Below are 19,793 nucleotides of genomic sequence, written 5' to 3'. Positions count from 1 at the left end.
GGGAATATAAATAATAGTGAAAGGGAATATAAGCGAAGGGAGAAGAAATGTGTGGGAAATATCAGAAAGGGAGACAGGACATAAGGACTGCTAACTCTGGGAAATGAACTAGGGGTGGTAGAAGGGGAGGAGGGCGGGGGGTGGGAGTGAATGGGTGACGGGCACTGGGGGTTATTCTGTATGTTGGTAAATTGAACACCAATAAAAAATAAATTAAAAAAAATCTTTGTTTTCTAAAATCATCACATATATATTTTGATTGGCATTAATTGATTGCCTTTCACCTTGAAAACTGGTTAAGTTTCCTGGTTCTTAACTGTAACCTGGACATTTTGAATAGCATGTTGTGAGACTTTGGGTTCTGTTAAAATAGATGAAGAGGGAACAATAGTATTCTCTTTATGGTCTGGCTCTCAGGTTTCCTATCCTTAGATAGTCACAAAGCCAGAGTTTCTCTAGAAGCATTTGCTGACTCTTCTGCTGCCATGCTTTCCCACATTTGGTCTATCCTGTAGTCAGATAGGAGACAAAATTTTTTTTCGAAATAAGGAAACTCACTTCTGTAACGTCATTCTTCATTTTATGGCATCCCTCTTTAATCTAGCTGCTATTGTTAACTTCTGAGAACTTCTGAGAGTCTTTGGGTTTAGTGTGTTCTTTGCATTTTTAATTATGATCAGTGTGGAAGATAAACTATTGTAAGCTTACCCCACTTAGTTACTTGCCCAACACCAGAGGTTAAAAGTATTATATTTTAATGGACAAATTACTGCATGAACTTTGAAAGTTGTGTGTGTGCGTGTATGTGTGTGTGCATGTGTGTGTGTGTACCTTTACCTATATCAATCAAGCGTAAATTATAAAAATCACAAAAATATATTGGAAAATACCGACCTTTTTCCTTGTGCATGTTATATAGCTGATTGAAAGAAACCGATTGTTTTAAAAGATTCTTTCTAGAGAAAGAAAACAGACTATTATGAGGGGGAGATTTTACTTCCAGTAAATACAGTGGCACATATCACAACTATCACAACTTTCTTTAATGGATTGAATTTTTTGGTAAATGTAAAGTTCCCAGATCATGGACTCTAACCTTGACTGTTAGGATGGATTAATTGGCTTCCAAATTAAGATAAAATCTTAAAGATTTCCTATCTTTTCTCTGCTTTGAGTATGCTTCTTTATAATACAAGGAGGTGGAAGTCATGTTTTCCAAACAGTATTTTCTCTGCAGGTATATAGTCTTCAGAGAAATGTCTTTTTAGATTTTTTTGCCCATTTTTAATTGGGTTCTTTGGTTTTCTGTTTTGTTTTGCTATTGACTTGTAGGAGTTCTTTATATACTATGGATATTAACCTCTTTAACTGGTAGGCTCTTTTGTTCTCAGGAATTTATAATGGCAATATGCAGCTGGTTGAGGAAAAAGATCTCTATTTTGACATCTTTGGTTTTTGATTAGACTTATACCTCCGTGACAAATAATGCTTCTCCTTTATTCTCCTTCCTCTTCTTCTCTCCTTTTTTCTCTCCCTTTCCCTCACTTTCTTTTTTCCCCCTTTTCTGAATCTCTGTTTTATATTTCTATATGTCTATCTTTTCCCATGTCTTCATCTCTTCCAGTTTTCCTTCTTGTAGTAATTACATAATTTTCCAAATGACAATTCATATCAAAGTCACATCTATAAAATCTAATTTATAAGTAAATTGCCGTGGATTTTCTTTTCCCAATATAAAATTTCAACAGAAGAGAATATAAGGGAAAAGTTTATTATTATGTGTAACAAAGAAAGACTTCAAAAACATAAGATTCCAAGAAGCAGTGAAAATAAACAAACCAAATTAAGGTAAGAACTAAATTAAAATGAGACTACGTACTATAACTTTTAAATTTGAAAGAACTATTTTTTTAAGGATTTTATTTATTTATTCATGAGAGACACAAAGAGAGAGAGGCAGAAACACAGGTAGAGGGAGAAGCAGGCTTCCCCCAAGGAGCCCAATGTGGGACTCGTTTCTGGACCCCGGGATCACGCCCTGAGCTGAAGGCAGACTCTCAACCACTGAGCTACCCAGGTGTCCCAAAGAACTAAATTTGACCTAGCTTTTCCTTCTTGTTTTAATTGGTAGTGCAGCCATTACAATGATGTTATATGAGCACACACCATACACATACCAGCTATCAAGTCCATCTAGAAATTTAAAAGACTTTGAAGCCTAAGTATAACTAGAAAATATAAAGATACAACAATAATTATATACAGGTAACCTCTGGCCTAATTCTACATTATAATGTTCCCCTAGTCTACACTGGACTCTAAATCTGACCTGTTTGGAAGATTTTGTTTTTATTGTTCTCTTTTGTTCTTAATTTATATCATGTATGTCTTCTTTTCTATTATGCATAAGCATGCCATAGGAAAAAGCTTAGCTTTTTCATGAATGTACCAAAATCACTATCTTTCACTGAAGTTTTGTTTTTCATCTTAAAATATCAGAGCCAAGAAACATTTCAGAAATAATGGCATCTTGTCCCTCAGTTTTTAGATGAACACTGTTTTTATGGCAGTGAGATTCAGAAACAGAAAAACACAATTTTTGCAAGAAAGATTACTGGAAGTAGCACAACTAGTGATAGCACCTGGCATTCTGTTTCTGAGTCCAATGATTTTCTTGTGACATATCAAGGATTTTCTACGAATGAGAATTCCAAGGTTGGCTAGAAAGGTACGCCTGTAAGTTACTTCTGTTGATGCCATAATTTGGTTTCTTTATAAAGTCAAGTAGTATATTTAATGAAAGCTAGAATTCCTTATTTTTTCTATAACTCAAGGGAAAATTCTAGATTTATTTTGTTATTTTAATAAAAATCACATATCATATTCTTTAAATGTCTCATCTATTTCTGAAAGATCATCTTGTCTACATCAAGTAGAACTTTGCTTTTCATAAAAATGTTGGTTATATTGAATTGTATTAGTGAAGAATAATAACACTTGACATGAAGTGACCAAGCTCTTCTCTGGAAGAAACATGATCATCCTTGGAAATGCTGATCTTAATCATAAACACCATGCGTCCACTTAAAACACTAAGTGAATTATTGATTCTTACAATTAGGTATATCATCTTGCTTACTATAAGGAAAGACATATAGGTAGTAGAAGATCCTAGACTTGGACAAATTTAAATCTGAATCCCAGAGCTACTCATAAGCTCTGTGACCGTAGGCAAACTACCTACCTCTCTGAGGCTTAGTTTTCTCATCTGTAAACTTGGACGAGAATTTCTACCTTCTAATCTTAGATATGATAGTCTATGGAAATCCTTATACAAAAAGATCCTTGCCCTTGCTCCCTTAATGGAAGTTCTTGCTCTAGTTCTCTAGTATATCTGCAAATCATATTAAAGAACAATGGGTCTATTACTATATAATATGTCTGTATAATGGGCACACAATAAAAGCCACTGCATTACAAATCTGACATACTCTGTTTCCTTGACATTTCTTGCATATGTCTTATGGTTCCTTTTTCTTTTCTCTCCTTGACTTGGATAGATTCCTATTTTTGGTAAGTTTTATCATTTTCTGAAGTCAAGTCACAGCCAAAACTTTCTTGTCTCCATGGCTACATCTAAATCCTGCCCTAGAGAGATTAAATAAAAATTCATCAGACTGCCATATGACTTGGCACATTCTCTTATCCCTACAAGAATTTTTATTATTAAAAAACTACTAATTACTAATAATCATTCTTTAGACAGTACACACAAATATGTTAAGATTTAATTAAGCTGATTAAATAAAAGGCAGATTTTCAATAAAGGAGAATTAGCTATTTCTCTATTAATTTATTTAAGAGGAAAGAACTTTTACAAAAGATCCTTTCTAATACTGAGTGCATTTTATTAATTAACCTTTGAATACAGCTGTCCAAATGTGGTAAAGAAAAATATGAAAATTGCATAGCATCACTTTCTATATATACCTTATCTTACAACTGGGTGGAGTACAGATAAGGTAGTATGATTGGGTGTGTGTCTGAATTTCAATAATAAGTACAATAGAAATAATCCTTTATATTTTACTAAATTTTACAGTTTTTAAATAATTTTTAACTGAATTATTACATGGAGTAGCATTATAATTCTAAGTAATATTACCCTGATTTAAGCAGATGAGGAAATGACTCAGAGGTGGGTGACTTGCCAAGATCATATAGTGGCAAAGCTAATAAGTATTAGAGTTGAGTTTCAAATTTGTCTTTTTGACTCCAATATTTTAGAGCACATGATACAGTACATTGTAAACATATCGGCATATTTTTTTCCTTAACCCAGAACTTGAGCTTCAAGCAACAGAATTCAGTTCCATATTTAATTCTTTAAACCCTAGAGCCTCATACAATGCCCAATATGTTGTAAATATTGAATAATTTATTCTGGAGATGTAGTTGAAGTTCTAGCTCTTGTAAACTTTACTCCAGTCAGCCTCTCCAAGCCTCAGTTTCCTTACCTCTGAAATAAAGAGGTTAGGCAGGATGACCTCTCAGATCCATAGTGTTTCAAATATATCATTATTCTCTATATTGAAAGTGCAGTAGAAGTTTTCTTAGTTTTAGAGTAAGAGATAGAATTCCTGTAGTCCAGTCAATAGTATCCTGCCAGCACTGCTTCCAGGATTCATCAGAAGTCTTATTTTTTCTTAATATGGTAGAAGTCTGTATTCTCATTAAGGTTCTGTATCGCCTAACTCCCACATAACTCATGGAAACATATTTTATAAGTTAGAGAAGTAAGAATGATAACAGGAGAGACAAAATAAAGTTCAATAGTTCCTTTACATAAAGATATATTTTATCCAAATAGAAAGGGATAGGTAGAAGAAACACTCCATATGGGATTCTTAGCTGCCAGACGTACAATCATTTATTTGAACCTATTTTTTTGTTGTTCAAACGAACCAAAGTTTATCTTTAATCCATATATCAAACCATTTCTATCTTCTTGTTCTTAGTATTGTATCACAATGCTTTTTTCCTATAAAGAGAGCCTCATCAGAAGGGTTGAGGTCTCCTAATATCAGTCAAATAGACTGTCTATGGGAGAGGGTTGGCGGATGCATCATATAGTGATTTTTCATTATGTAATTCGGTAGACAAAAATCTCTTATCTAATATGATCAGGGTGATTTAGCATCATCTGAGTTGGCAGGTAGTGTCCTGAACAGAAATGTGTGTATGACCTTGTATGACCTCACATATCCATTCTAAGCTCATGTGAGACAGGAAACTCACTCATAATTAGCATATACTAATAATTTATGTCTTATTTATTTCACTAAGTCATTGTTAAGAACAAATGATATTCTCACAATAATAAAAATGCACAGATACTGTAAAGTGTCATCACAACAACATATCCTCAGAGCAAACTACTACATCAAAATTGTAGATAAAAAAAGAGAGACATATAACACCTAAAATATTATATTCACCCGTTATATTGAGACATATAACACTTGAAATCTGCTTACTTGGAGAACTAGCAGCTAAAGCCATAACTGTCAGGGAAAAAAGAAAAGTACTCACTTTGAAACATATTTGAAACATATTCAAGAATATTCTCTATAACAAAGTCATACTCTCCAATGAAAAGGATTTTGTAAAATGTGATTCCTCATCCTTATCCCAGCTGGAGAAAGGGAATTTCTCCTCACACTAGCCCGGACAGTCTTCTTGTCTCACATAAAATAAAAACTAGATAGGGATGCCTGGGTAGGCTCAGTGGTTGAGCATCTGCCTTTGGCTCAGGGCATGATTCCAGAGTCCCAGGATCAAGTCCCACATTGGGCTCCATGCAGGGAGCCCTCTGCCTGTGTCTCTGCCTCTCTCTGTGTGTCTCTCATGAACAAATAAATAAAATCCATTTTTAAAAAACAAAATGAACAATAGTGCAAAAGTTTCCAAAGTAATAGATTGAAAATGCTGGAGAAAGGGAAAGAATTACAGGGAAGGGAAAAAACTATACCACTGTAGAAGGTATAGAAAGGGATAGTGAAGCCCAAGACCCCAAGACACAGGTCAACTAAAATCCTAGGAATTAATCAGAATACTATAAAAATCCTCATACTGATGCCTATTTACCTCAGGTCCTATTACCCAAGGCAACATGCCGGTCTGCCAATAACAACAACAACAACAAAAATACAAGATGTGTGAGAAGGATGAAAAAAGTACAGTCTAAAGAGACAAAACACACACCAGAAGCAGACTTAGATATGAGACAGATATTAAAATTATAAGACAGAAAATTTAAACTAATTACTAATTAATAAACTAAGGATTCTAATGGAAAAAGTAAATGGCAGAATGCCTCGGTGGCTCAGTGGTTGAGCATCTGCCTTTGACTTAGGTCATTATCCTGGGATTCTAGGGTCCAGTCCTACATCAGGCTTCCCCAGAGAGTCTGCTTCTCCCTCTGCCTATGTCTCTGCATGTCTCTCTCTGTCTCTCATGAATAAATTTTTAAAAAATCTTTAAAAAAATGGAAATAACTATTCTTCCTTATACTTGACTGTTTGTTTCTCAGAACCACCACAGACAAACGTTAGAAAATGATGAAGCAGGAAAATGTCTGCCAAAGAACCTTGAGCTCCAACTAGTTTCTCAGACAGAGATGCTGCTGTTGGTGGGAATGTGAACTGGTACAGCCACTCCGGAAAACTGTGTGGAGGCTCCTCAAAGAGTTACAAATAGAGCTACCCTATGACCCAGAAATTGCATTACTGGAGATTTACCCCAAAGATACAGATGCAGTGAAAAATTGAGACATCTGCACACCAATATTTATAGCAGCAATGTCCATAATAACCAAACTGTGGAAGGTAAGAATACAGCCTCAGTGTTCATCGAAAGATGAATGGATAAAGATGTGGTCTATATATGCAATGGAATATTACTCAGCCATTAGAAATGATGAATACCCACCATTTGCTTCAACATGGATGGAACTGGAGGATATTATGCTGCGTGAAGTAAGTCAATTGGAGAAGGACAAACATAATATGGTTTCATTCATTCGGGGAATATAAGAAATAGTGAAAGGGATTATAGGAGAAAGGAGAGAAAATGAATGGGAAATGTCAGAGAGGATGACAGAACATGAAATACTCCTAACTCTGAGAAACAAGCAAGGGGTAGTGAGAGGGGAGGTGGGCAGGAGGATGGGGTGACTGGGTGATGGGCACTGAGGGGGCATTTGATGGGATGAGCACTGGGTGTTATACTATATGTGGGCAAATCGAACTCCAATAAAAAATATACAGAAAAAGAAAAACCCAGAAATGCTGGAGGACACCACAGGGAATGTGCATAGGTTGCTGCAAAGGATGAACTCAGGGAGTCTGCTTCTCCCTCTGCCTATGTCTTGATCTCTCTCTGCTTCTCTCATGAATAAATAAATAAAACCTTAAAAAAAAGAAAAAGGCATATAAAAACAGATGGAAATTCTACAAAAAAATCCAAGGGAAATGGCAGAAATAAAAAAATACAGCCCCTAGTACATTGGCCCATTTCAGTAGGCACCAGTTAGAGCCAAGATTTGAGTGAAGAGATATTATACTTGGAAAGAATAATAGTAAGCACTGCTGCACTTAGGAGAGGGTGAGAATACTCATATACTAAGGAGTGAAAATTAAGAAATGTGAGAGAAAGCTAAAGAATCCATAGCCCTGTTATTACTCTCTAAGCTTTGAGCTTAGATAGGCTAAAATGCTGTCTTTTTCTATAATTAGTAATAATACTGCATAGAAGACTTCAGTAGGAGGGCTGACTGTGCAGAGTTGGCTCCTGTGACAAAATGAATCTCACAGTACTACAGTGTGGCCTGAGGTACATAATGTTTGGTCCTTGTAACCAGACATATTTCAGAATACTTTTTATAAATGACTATTTTTATAGCTATTTAACAAGCATAACAAATTGTAAATGTCATGATGGCAGGTTTCCTAAGCCTCCTGAGTAAAAATTTTCCACTACTCATGGCAGTTGTTTTCAATTCAGCAAAGGGATATTTTTGATCAAGAACTTTTGAAAATTAATGATAAAGAAGAAATAAATAAGAAGGAAATTCTACATTCTTCAGACATGTCTAAGAAATGTCACTTATTTAAGAAGATTAATGACCTCATTTTATATTTATCAATCATAACTTCTTAAAGGAAAGCAAGCTTTTTCTTGAATTAGCAAGTTCAATTCAATATTAATTTCTCAAAAGAGTATCATTCACAGGATAGATGTGCTTATAATGATATTCTTAATGGAGTTGGGACCAACCTCTGAAACCTAGCTCCAAAATATTCAAAAAATTTTCTAAATTCCAATTTCATAGGAAGAAAAAGTAGAATATATAATCTTATATGACTTTTTAACATATAAATGAAGCATATGGTAAAATAATAAATAGGTGAAAAAAGGGAGCTTATAACAGCAAAGTATATTTTATCAGAATCAAAGTAGTATTAATTTGAAGTAGAATGTGATGATATAATATGAATATTTTAATAACTAGAGCAACTACTATGAAAATATTTCAAGAGATACTTGAGAGGCTCGGTGGTTGAGCCTCAGTCTTCAGCTCAGTGCATGACCCTGAGCCTCTGGATCCAGCATCCAGCTCCCCATGGGAAGCCTGCTTCTTCCTCTGCCTCTGTGTGTCTCTAATGAATAAATAGATAAAATATTTTAAAAATACATTTCAAGAGAAATAATTAAAAATTCAAGAAAGAAATTAGTGTATTAAAATGTTAAGATAAAAAAAGAAAAGAAGATAAGGGATCCCCCAGCCCCTGCCAAAATAAGATATATAGAAAACATACAACAAAAGTTAAGTGTAAATCTAAACAAAATAACAATTATATATGTTATATATATGGGTAAAAGGTAGAATTTAAAGGTTAGCTAAAACAAGGAAGATCCAACACTTTACAAGATATACATTTGTGAAGAAAACTTCATGTTTAAATACAGAAGTAGTTTAAAAGTATAATAATAAAAAAAGATATATCAAGAAAACAGTAATCAAAGGAGAGCTGCAGTGGCTATGTAAATATCAAGCAAAATAGGCTTTAAGGCAAGAAGCATTCCTCAAGATGAAGAACACTTCATAATGATAAAAAAGCAAATACAATCAGGAAGATACAACACATATAAATAAACATGTGCCGGGGATCCCTGGGTGGCGCAGCGGTTTAGCGCCTGCCTTTGGCCCAGGGCGTGATCCTGGAGTCCTGGGATCGAGTCCCATGTCGGGCTCCTGGCATGGAGCCTGCTTCTCCCTCCTGTGTCTCTGCCTCTCTCTCTCTCTCTCTCTCTCACTGTCTATCATAAATAAATAAATCTTAAAAAAAAAAATAAATAAATAAACATGTGCCCCAAAACAGAGCCTCAAAACACACAAAACAAAAACTAGCTGAATTCAGAACAGAACAGACAATATGATCATTATAACTGGAGATTTCACTATTCTTCTTTTACTAACTGATACAAAAAAGAATACAGAGTTCACAAAGAACATAGAATATGGAAAACAAAAAAGTATTGGTCAAATTTAAGCCAATCTCAAAGTAAGCAGAAGAAAATAAAAAAACTAATGAGAGTATAAACCAATGATAATGAGTGGAAATTTTTATTAGAAATAATTAACATTGGTAATAATAATTTAGAAATTAATAAGAAATAATAGAAATGATGAATGGAAATCAATAAAATATAAACCAGAAAAACATTAAAGAAAATTAACACAACCAAAAATTGGTTCTTTGAAAAGATCAAGAAAACTGATAACATTCTGCTAAACCAATGAAGAAAAAAAGGACAAAGACATAAATTATCAAAATCAATAAGTGTTTGTCCTTCTCCGACTGACTTACTTCAAACATTATATGTTCTCATTCATTTGGGGAAAATAAATAATAGTGAAAGGGAATATAAGGGAAGGGAGAAGAAATGTGTGGGAAATATCAGAAAGGGAGACAGAACGTAAAGACTGCTAACTCTGGGAAACGAACTAGGGGTGGTAGAAGGGGAGGAGGGCAGGGGGGTGGGAGTGAATGGGTGACGGGCACTGGGGGTTATTCTGTATGTTAGTAAATTGAACACCAATAAAAAATAAATTAAAAAAATGTAAAAAAAAATTTAAAAAAAAAATCAATAAGTGGCCAGCACCACAGACTCTAAAAAATTTAAAAGTGTACCAGAATATTATGAAAAGTCAGAGGTTAACACACTACACAACTTAAGTAAAATAGCAAATTCTTAGAGATATACACAACTACCAAGACTGATTCAATGAGAAATATCTCAATGAGAAATGCACATTTGACTGAACAAATTTATTCAATAAAATGCTGAATTATCAATAAAAACTTTTATAACAGAGATTGAATAATCAATTAAAAACTTTCCTAACAAATAAAATTCCAAGCCTACATGGCTTCAGAGTGAATTTTATACACTAAAAAATAGATAATACCAATTCTACTCATATTTTTTATAAAGTTGAAGAAGGAAAATACATTTCAATCCTTTTAAAAGGCCAGTATTACAAGGCCAGACACCAAAGCTAGACAGACATTGTATAAATAAAGAGAATTCTACATCATAATCAAGGAGGGCTTATCCCAGAAGTGCAAGGTTCATATATCAGAAACAAAAATATTGTACATTATATTTATAAAATAATAGCCAAAAACTATATGTTCATCTTAGTAGACTGGTGAAAATATGTTACAGAATTCAATATTTATTCATGTTTAAAACTCTCAACAAACTAGAAACACAGGAAAAATCCTCTTCCTAATAAAAAGCGTTTATTAAAACACAGCTACTTTAATATCTAATGGTTATTGGCTCAATGTTTTCTCCCTAAGATCTGGAACACAGCAAGGATTTCTAGTCCAACATTTCCCTAGAGATTCTAGCCAGTGCAAAAGCCAAAAATAGCACCCAGATTGGAAACAAGTAAAATGCCATTATCCGCTGATAAAATAATCTCATATGCAAAAATATTCTAAGGAATCTAAAAAGCCATTACTAATAAGCAACCTTAGCAAGGTTGCAAGATAACATAACAACAATCAAAAACAGTAATTTTATTCAATGTACTATCACCAAAAATTCCAGAGTAGATTATCTTTAAAATATAACAAAAATACTTAAAATATAACAAAAATGAAAGATCTTCACATTTAAAAATAAAAAAGCATTGCTTAGGAAAATTTAAAGTGGCATCAAAAATGGAACAAAATACTATATGTGGAGATTGGCACATTCCATTATCTTAATATACACTTGTCTCCAAATAGATATATTGATCCACTGTAATGCCTATCAAAGTTTCAGTGGCATTTGTGTTGAAAGTAATAAACTCTTCCTAAAATCTGAATGGCAAAGGGATTCTAATATCCAAGACATTATTGAAAAAAGAATGAGAGAAATTACATTATCCAATTTTAAAACTTAATTTGTCTTCAATGAAATTACATACTTTATGTAAAATCTTTATTCTTTACATACTTTATGTAAAATCAACTCAAATCTGAGATCTAAGTGTAAAATGTAAAACTGTTAATGTTTTAGGAAAAATATAAAAAATATGTCCATTAGCTAGAATCAGATGAAGAGATATTAGATATGACACCAAAAGCAAAATACATAAAAGAAAATGTCAACCAATAAAGTTTCATCAAAATTAAAATAAGTTTGCACAAAGTTTAAGAGAAAGAAAGAATAAGCCACAGACTGGGAGAAAATATTTGCAAATTATTTCATCAATAAAGAAATTATATCCAGATTATATAAAGAAAACTGTAATCTCAACAGTAAGAAAATATATAATTCAATTAAAAAGGGCAAAATACTTGAACAGACATTTCACCAAAAAGGACATATGGATAGCAAAGAAATACATGAAAATATGATGAACAGCATTAGGCACTAGAGAAATGCAGGCTGCATGCTCAATGATACACTGCTACTTCCCTATTAGAAATTCTGTAATAATTCTAAGTGCTGATGAGGATGTGGAGCAACTGGATCTCTAAAATACTGCTGATGCAAATGCAAAATTTAATAGCAACTCTGGAAAATAGTTTACTTGTTTATTATAAAGTCAAATATGCACTTGCCTCATAATCCAGCAACCCACTCTTGGATGTTTACTCCAGAGCAGAAGTTGGCAAACTTTTTTTGTAAACCACCAGATACTAAATATTTTCAGTTCTGTGAGCCAAATACCACCTCTATCACATATTCATCATTTTTTTCAACCCTTTAAATCATTTTTACGTTCATGTGAACATATGTTTTCATTTAAAGTGGATAAATATCTAGAAGTAGAATTGGTAAATGAAATAATAAATATATATTTATTCAAGAAAATGTCAGATTGATTTCCAAGTAGTCCCATTTCACATTCCTATTAATGTATGAGGGTTCTGGTTTCTCCTAACCCTCTCCAATACTTGGTATTGTCATTCTTTTTGATTATAGATAAATACTCAAGTAAGTACGGGTTTAAAAAAAGGCTGAGACACAGATTGATTCTGCAGGTCATAGTTTGTTGACCCCTGCCCTATAAAAAACAAAAACAAAACCCACCAAAAAAACAACCTTATATTCACACAAAATTCTGTATACTAATATTCATGCTAGCTTTATTTGTAATAGTCAAAAATTGAAACCAATTCAAATGCTCTGCAATATTTTTGTGGTTAAGCAAGCTGTGATTCATCCATATAATGGACTCAGCATTAAAAGAAACCATAGAACCACTGATATGTACAACAACCTGGATGGATGTCAAGAATATTATGGTGAGTGAAAAAGGCCAATTCAAAAGTTTACATACTATATAATTGAATTTATCTAACATTTTGAAGTGACAAAATTATAGTGATGGAAACCAGATCGAGGGTTTCTAGAAGTTAGAATTGTATGAGAATATAATGGAGTAGCACTATGGTGTTTCTTTGGGATGATGGAACGTTTCTGTACTCGACTGTGGTGATCATTACACTGATCTCTAGTTGTATAGAATTTTACAGAAATCCCCCCCCAAATGCATATAAATCTAGTGAAATTCAATAAGATGAGCAAATCAGTTAAAATTATCCGTGTATCATTAAAATGTACCAATATCAATGTCCTGGCTTTTATAATTGTGCTATAATTATGTATGGTGATATATTTGAGGAAGCTAGGGACGGGGATAGAGAATTTGTATTGTTTTTGCAACCTCTATGTGATCCTAAATTTATTTCAGAATTAGAAGCCGTTTAAAGGTGAAAATAATGAAATTCCATTATATACCTTCTATAATCAAAAAAATGCTGATGCCAAGAACCAGAGAGAATTACGAGAAACTAGAACTCTCATATATTACATAGATTGTTCATGGGCATGTAAAATGAAACTTCTTTGGAATTAATTTGGCATTTTCTTAAATATACACACATTTGCCATGTTGCCTATTAATTCCACTTCTAGATATTTACCCAAATTAAATGAAAGCATATGTTTACACAAAGAATATGCATAAATGTGCTTGAATATACATAGCAGTCAAAATCTAAAAACAATAAAAATATAAAGCAATTGATAAATGGATAAACATGACATGTAGCTATGTAATGGAAAACTACTCAGCAATATAAAGAAACAAGCTAGAATAGTGCCTTGGTGGCTCAGTTGATTAAGTGTCCAATTCTTGATTTTGGCTCAGGTCATGGTATTGGGCTGAGGTATAGAACCCTACAACGAGCTCTGCACTCAGTGCAGAGTCTGCTTGTCCTTCTCCCTCTGCTTCTCCTCTTGCTCTCGCTCTCTGAAATAAGTAAATAAATAAAATATTTTTTAAAAAAGAAATAAACTACAGATTCATGAAATAATGTTAATGAGTATAAAATCATTATACACAGTAAAAGAAACTGGACACACATACTTATGATTCCTTTCAAATAAAATTTCTAGAGAAGTAAAATCTATAGGACAGAAAGTAAATATTTTGCTGGGAGGGGAGAATCAGCTACAAATAGAAATGAGGAAAATTTTCTAATGATAGAATTGTTCCAAAACTGGGTTGTGGAGATAATTATACGGATGTATAAATTTATTAAAACTCATCAAAATGCATACCCTAAATTAGTACTCTTTGTGGTATGCAATTATACACTAATAAAACTGTTTTTAAAAAGCAAAAATACATGTTAACATCATTTACCATTTTAACAAATTTAAATAAAAAAGAATATGTCAATAAATACAGAGAAAACTGCAATATTCCATAGTACCCATGATTTTAAAAGATAGTTTTAATGAACTAGGAATATACTGGATGGTATTAACAAGCTATTATGAAGGTCTTAGGCAAATATATATGACTAAGACAACAGTTGAACTGTCTTTTAGTTTATAAACCCAGTTTTCCAAGTACTATCTATCTTGTCATCTTTTCAATTTCATTTCCTTGCCGGCTTCAAACTTTCTGTCTGTATCAGTCAATATCCTTGGTTGCAAATGACACAAATTTTAACTTCAATTAAATTAAATCAAAAACAAATAATATGGGGATCCCTGGGTGACTCAGCGGTTTAGCGCCTGCCTTTGGCCCAGGGCGGGATCCTGGAGTCCTGGGATTGAGTCCCACGTCCGGCTCCTGGCATGGAGCCTGCTTCTCTCTCCTCCTGTGTCTCTGCTTCTCTGTCTCTGTCTCTCTCTCTGTGTGTGTCTATCATAAATAAATAAATTAATCTTTAAAAAAATAATAATAATATGTGTGTATGAATATATGTACATATATATGCACACACATACATGTGTATGTATACATGCATATATTAGTATATATGTGTATGTGTGTATATATATCTATATGCATGTGTGCACATATATATCTATATGCAAAGCATCACTTTCAATATGTGAACATGTGAATTTTATACATTGGATATTTAATTTCATGAGCTGACTAGGTCCTCTGATCTTTACCTTTTTGTTATTCATTACTCAGAGGAAGGTTTTTTTTTTTAAAGATTTTATTTATTTATTCATTCATGAGAGACACACATACACACAGAGGCAGAGACACAGGCAGAGGGAGAAGCAGGCTCCATGCAGGGAGCCTGACGTGGGATTCGATCCTGAGTCTTCAGGATCACGCCCTGGACGGAAGGTGGCGCTAAACCACCGAGCCACCTGGGCTGCCCTCAGGAAGTTTTTATGCAAGCTCAGATGAACTACAATGAAAAATGTCAGTGGAAAATGTATAGCATCTTAACTGAGTATTTTTCTCCTCATTTGTCATACAACAAGACTAAGACTAGAGATAGATGTTAAATAATTTACCTAGATCACTTGCTATATTTCCAAATTCACCCAGGTAGAAATAATAGCCAGGATTAGGCCCAGGATGGCCTAGCTCCAACAACTTTATTCTTTTGAGTAGAACCAAGCAGATCTTGCAAGTACCCAACTAGAATTAAAGCTTGTTTTAACCCATCCATTTAGATCTCACCTATCTACATTCATACTAGACATAAAAAGATAAATTCTGTCAACATTATTTTTATGAACTTTGCTGCTTGTTGGGACATTATATACCTATCTTTGGAAGGACTGGGCAGTCAAACAACATTTCTATTGCCTAGGAGTCAGCATAAATCATGGAGGTATAAAATGTCAGAATTTAAATTTACAAAGAGGAAAGAGCCTAATTTGCAATTTCTTTATCTCAGATATCATGATGCATCAGTACACCCATAATTGGTTTCACATTGAATTTCATAACAGAAAGCATCTGGGCTCACTCCCTTGGTGACCAATGAGAGCAATTTCTGAAGCTGGGACAAATTATCCTCTTTAAGAACAACAGCAGCTGTCTCCATGATGTATAAATGTGTCTTCCCCTTTAGCCTGGGAGAATACTCATGCCACAGAAGAGCAGGACAAGGGCATTATGGGAGGTATGGCTCTTGTGGAAAACCAACTGTTCCCCATTTATCTTTTTAGTGGCCACTGAGCCTTTATTCACCATACAGCTGTTCCTTCCCATCCTCCTGATTAGACACACTTGTCTGCTACATACATACCTGATCATTAGATACATTCATCAATATGTGGGAAGTTCTCTTTTCACATTATTTCCCTGTAACCTCAAGGGTGAACCTTTTCCAGAGACTCAGCGTATGACAAAACACATTGCTAACTGCACTGAGAGTCAGGAAGAAAAATCTCTAAACCTGGACTTCTAGTAGTATATTATGTATTCTAAGACTATAAGCTTAAAATAAGAGGGGCTATTTGGATGATCTTACCACTCTAAGTTCCCTGAGTGTCTATTTTGTTCCTCTTAATTTTACACTGATTGGAGCAAAGATAATAATGAGCTATAATTATTAGAACAATCCCATTATATCTAATCAAAAATTGCAAAAAGAACCTTGCCATGTAGGTGTTTCTGAAATATGACTCTGGCTCAGATCTCCATTTAGCACAATTCTTCAAATTGCCTATGAATGTTATGACACTATGTTCTATAATCTTATATCATAAAATATCTTTCCCATAAATATTGAGCTTTTTCAGGCGAGTGCACTTTTCAGATATTTTTACTAAATTTAACAAATCACTGAATATTAATTAAGCCACTGCTACTTTTCTAGCACCAAGATGGTTATTTTGGTGAATACAGAATAATTGGTAATTGTTTTGTGCCTTCCTCCTGAATTAGATGTGAAAACTGAGCTCCTGAGAACAAACAGCACTGAAAACTCTCCCTCCCTCAAATCCTTCCGTAAACATTTTGGTTCTAATTAAATGAAATGGATAAGCATAAGATTCATGTGTTTTCTCATCTCTGTGTTCAACAAATTACTGAGGAATTCGAAATATATTTCAACAGTCAAAATTTAATCTAAAAGCTTGTAGAGAGTAGGAACCAGACATTTGACCCTTAAGAGACAATTTTATAATCAACTTATGGAGGTAAATTTGCATTAAAAAATTCTTATTAAAATAATTAATTTTGTGCATGATCTCATGAATTTGGACATCGTGATGTAACTACCACCATTATGAGGATATAAAATATTTCCATTACTCCAAAAGGTTTCTTTATGACCCATTGCAGTCAATGCCCTCCCACTACCATCCACTCCTTGAAATCAGTAATTCTCCTTCTTTCTCCATAGTTTTGACCCTTCTAGAATTTCATGAGTACAGTTTTTAACGTCTGCATTAAATGTTTTTTTAAGATTTTATTTATTTGAGAGAGAGACAGAGATAGTGAGAGAGAGCACAAGTGGGGAAGAGAAAAGCTCCCTGCTTGACAGGGAGCCTGATGTGGGGCTTGATCCCAGGACCCTGGGGTCAAAAGCTGACCAAAGGCAGATGTTCAACCAACTGAGACAGGTACCCCTGATATTAAGCTTTTGAGACTTTTTTATGTTTTTGCATATGTCCACGTTTCATTCATCTCTATTGCTAAGTAATATTCTATTTATAGATAGATCTAATTTGAAGTTTATCCATTCCCTATTTGATGGACATTAATATTAGTGTCCAGTTTGAAGATATTATGAATAAGGTTGCTGTGAATAATTTAATACAAGTCTTTATGTTAAGATATGTTTTCCTTTATCTTCAGAAGTAGAATTGCTGGGTCATATTTTAAGTACATAGTCAACTTTATAGGACACTGACAAACTATTTTTTAAGGTGGTCATATACTTTTGTCTGTGATATCCTCCAAAGCTAGAGATTTAATTTGATGCACTGAATTTACTAAGCAAAAGGAATCTTCACTACCATACACTTTCTTACCACAGTTTTAAAGAAAGATTTGACTAAATGTAATATTCACATTCTGGGATGATTTAAAACCTATGTATTAAACAAGATATGCTTTTATCAGTGTAGATCTAAACTTCTATTTTCACTGTAGGTTTACACTTAATTATCTTAACATTCTGAAGAGCAATCGAAAATTACTAAGTATCAAATTAATATTCATTTACAAGGGACTTCATTTATAAAAATTTCCCAAAACAAGTGACATAGGGTTGCTTTTTAAAAACTATGCTTAGAATTCTTTTGCAATTACTTATTTTCAGTTTATTTAGTATTAATTAATGGCTTACTTTAAAAGATATAGAAATTAAAGCTTATATTTCCTTCTACCATATCTTTCTCAATTCCCACTATTTATTATATGTGCTGCCGAAGTGAGCACAATTCCCACTCTTTATTAATAACATAACTGTGTTACATTGCTAAGAATTATACATTGTAAAAATTCAATGGTTAGAAAATTAAAATCTTATACATGGAAAGAAGATGTTTGGCCCGTCTTCTTTATAGCAATACTCAGTGACCAAACAAAATGGAGTATAATCTACCAAGATCTCAGCAGCTTGGTTATACAAATAGAAAACTATAACTCAGATACTCCACATTATGTGATGTCTATTAGCCAGCCTTAAAAACAATCTGAAAAAATTTAAAATTGAAGATAAACTTTGGCAGATCAAAAGATAAATGATGATGCCATGATGTATAGAGTAGAAATGGAACCCATAGAAATGGAGATCAAACAGCAATGAAGAATTTTAAAATCTCTTTACTAGTGTTCACATAGTTAGCATCTTGCATTTAATTATCTTAAATTCTTACCATAGTTCTCTTTATGTAATAGTTGTATTTTTTTGTGTGTGTCTGCCTCCTATTCTTACACTAAATTTATAGAAAGTTCACACTATACTAGACATTACTGGATATGGGTAATATTATGCTAGACACTATTGGGTATGGGTGATACCAATAAGAAAAGGCAATGGGAACATTCAGAAACTAATGGCAATGTGAGAATATAGAGACTATGTCTTTTATACAGAGACCCTTAAAAATGATTAATTTCTCCCACTTTAATCAAAACACAGTATTACTTATAAAACTCTAGAGAAGAGAGCATCTATACAGAAATTGGCAAAGAGGCTTATAGTTCATACAGAAATGCAAGAGACCAAGAATAACCAAAAGAATCTTGAAAAAAAAAAAAAGGAAAAAATGGAAGAATTCCTGCTAAGTCCAAAATTTCCTACACACCTACAGTAATTAAGACAGTGTGATCTGTCATAGGACTTGAGAAATATATCACTGTAATGGAGGGGACCTCACAAATAAACCATTACATTCATGGTCAATTAACTTTTGACTAAGAGAGTTCAACGCAGGAAGAATATTCTTTCAACAAATGGTGCTGGGACAGTTGAGTATCTACATGCAAAAGAATAAGTTGGACCCTTACCTCATACAATATACAAAAATAATTCAAAATAAATCACCAGCTTAAATAAAAGAGCCAAACTATAAAACTCTTAGAATAAATCATAAGTCTTGTGTAAGTCTTTGTGATCTTAGGCCACTAGAAGTGTGATAGACATAGTTTTGATACATATAAAGCTTAGATAGTGTTTAATTTTTGAATTCAGATTCTAGAGCCTTTGACGACTGACTTGGCCTATTTTTTACTGAAGAAAATGATAAAATCTCAGAGGCATAATGCTGATGGAAATGAATGCCAGTTAAGCTTGCCTGTAAATAAAGTTAAATTTCTCTAAATATCCTATTGATTTCTGAAAAAGGAAGTTCCGGACATTAAATGTCTATAAATATGTAATATGCTTATTATACTATCATGTAACTATGTGTGGTTTATACTATTTTTTCACTCTAAG

This window comes from Canis lupus, chromosome 21 (assembly GCF_011100685.1).
Source record: "Canis lupus familiaris isolate Mischka breed German Shepherd chromosome 21, alternate assembly UU_Cfam_GSD_1.0, whole genome shotgun sequence".
Taxonomy (NCBI): domain Eukaryota; kingdom Metazoa; phylum Chordata; class Mammalia; order Carnivora; family Canidae; genus Canis; species Canis lupus.
The sequence above is the reverse complement of the archived record's forward strand: the minus strand, read 5'-3'. Positions refer to the sequence as shown.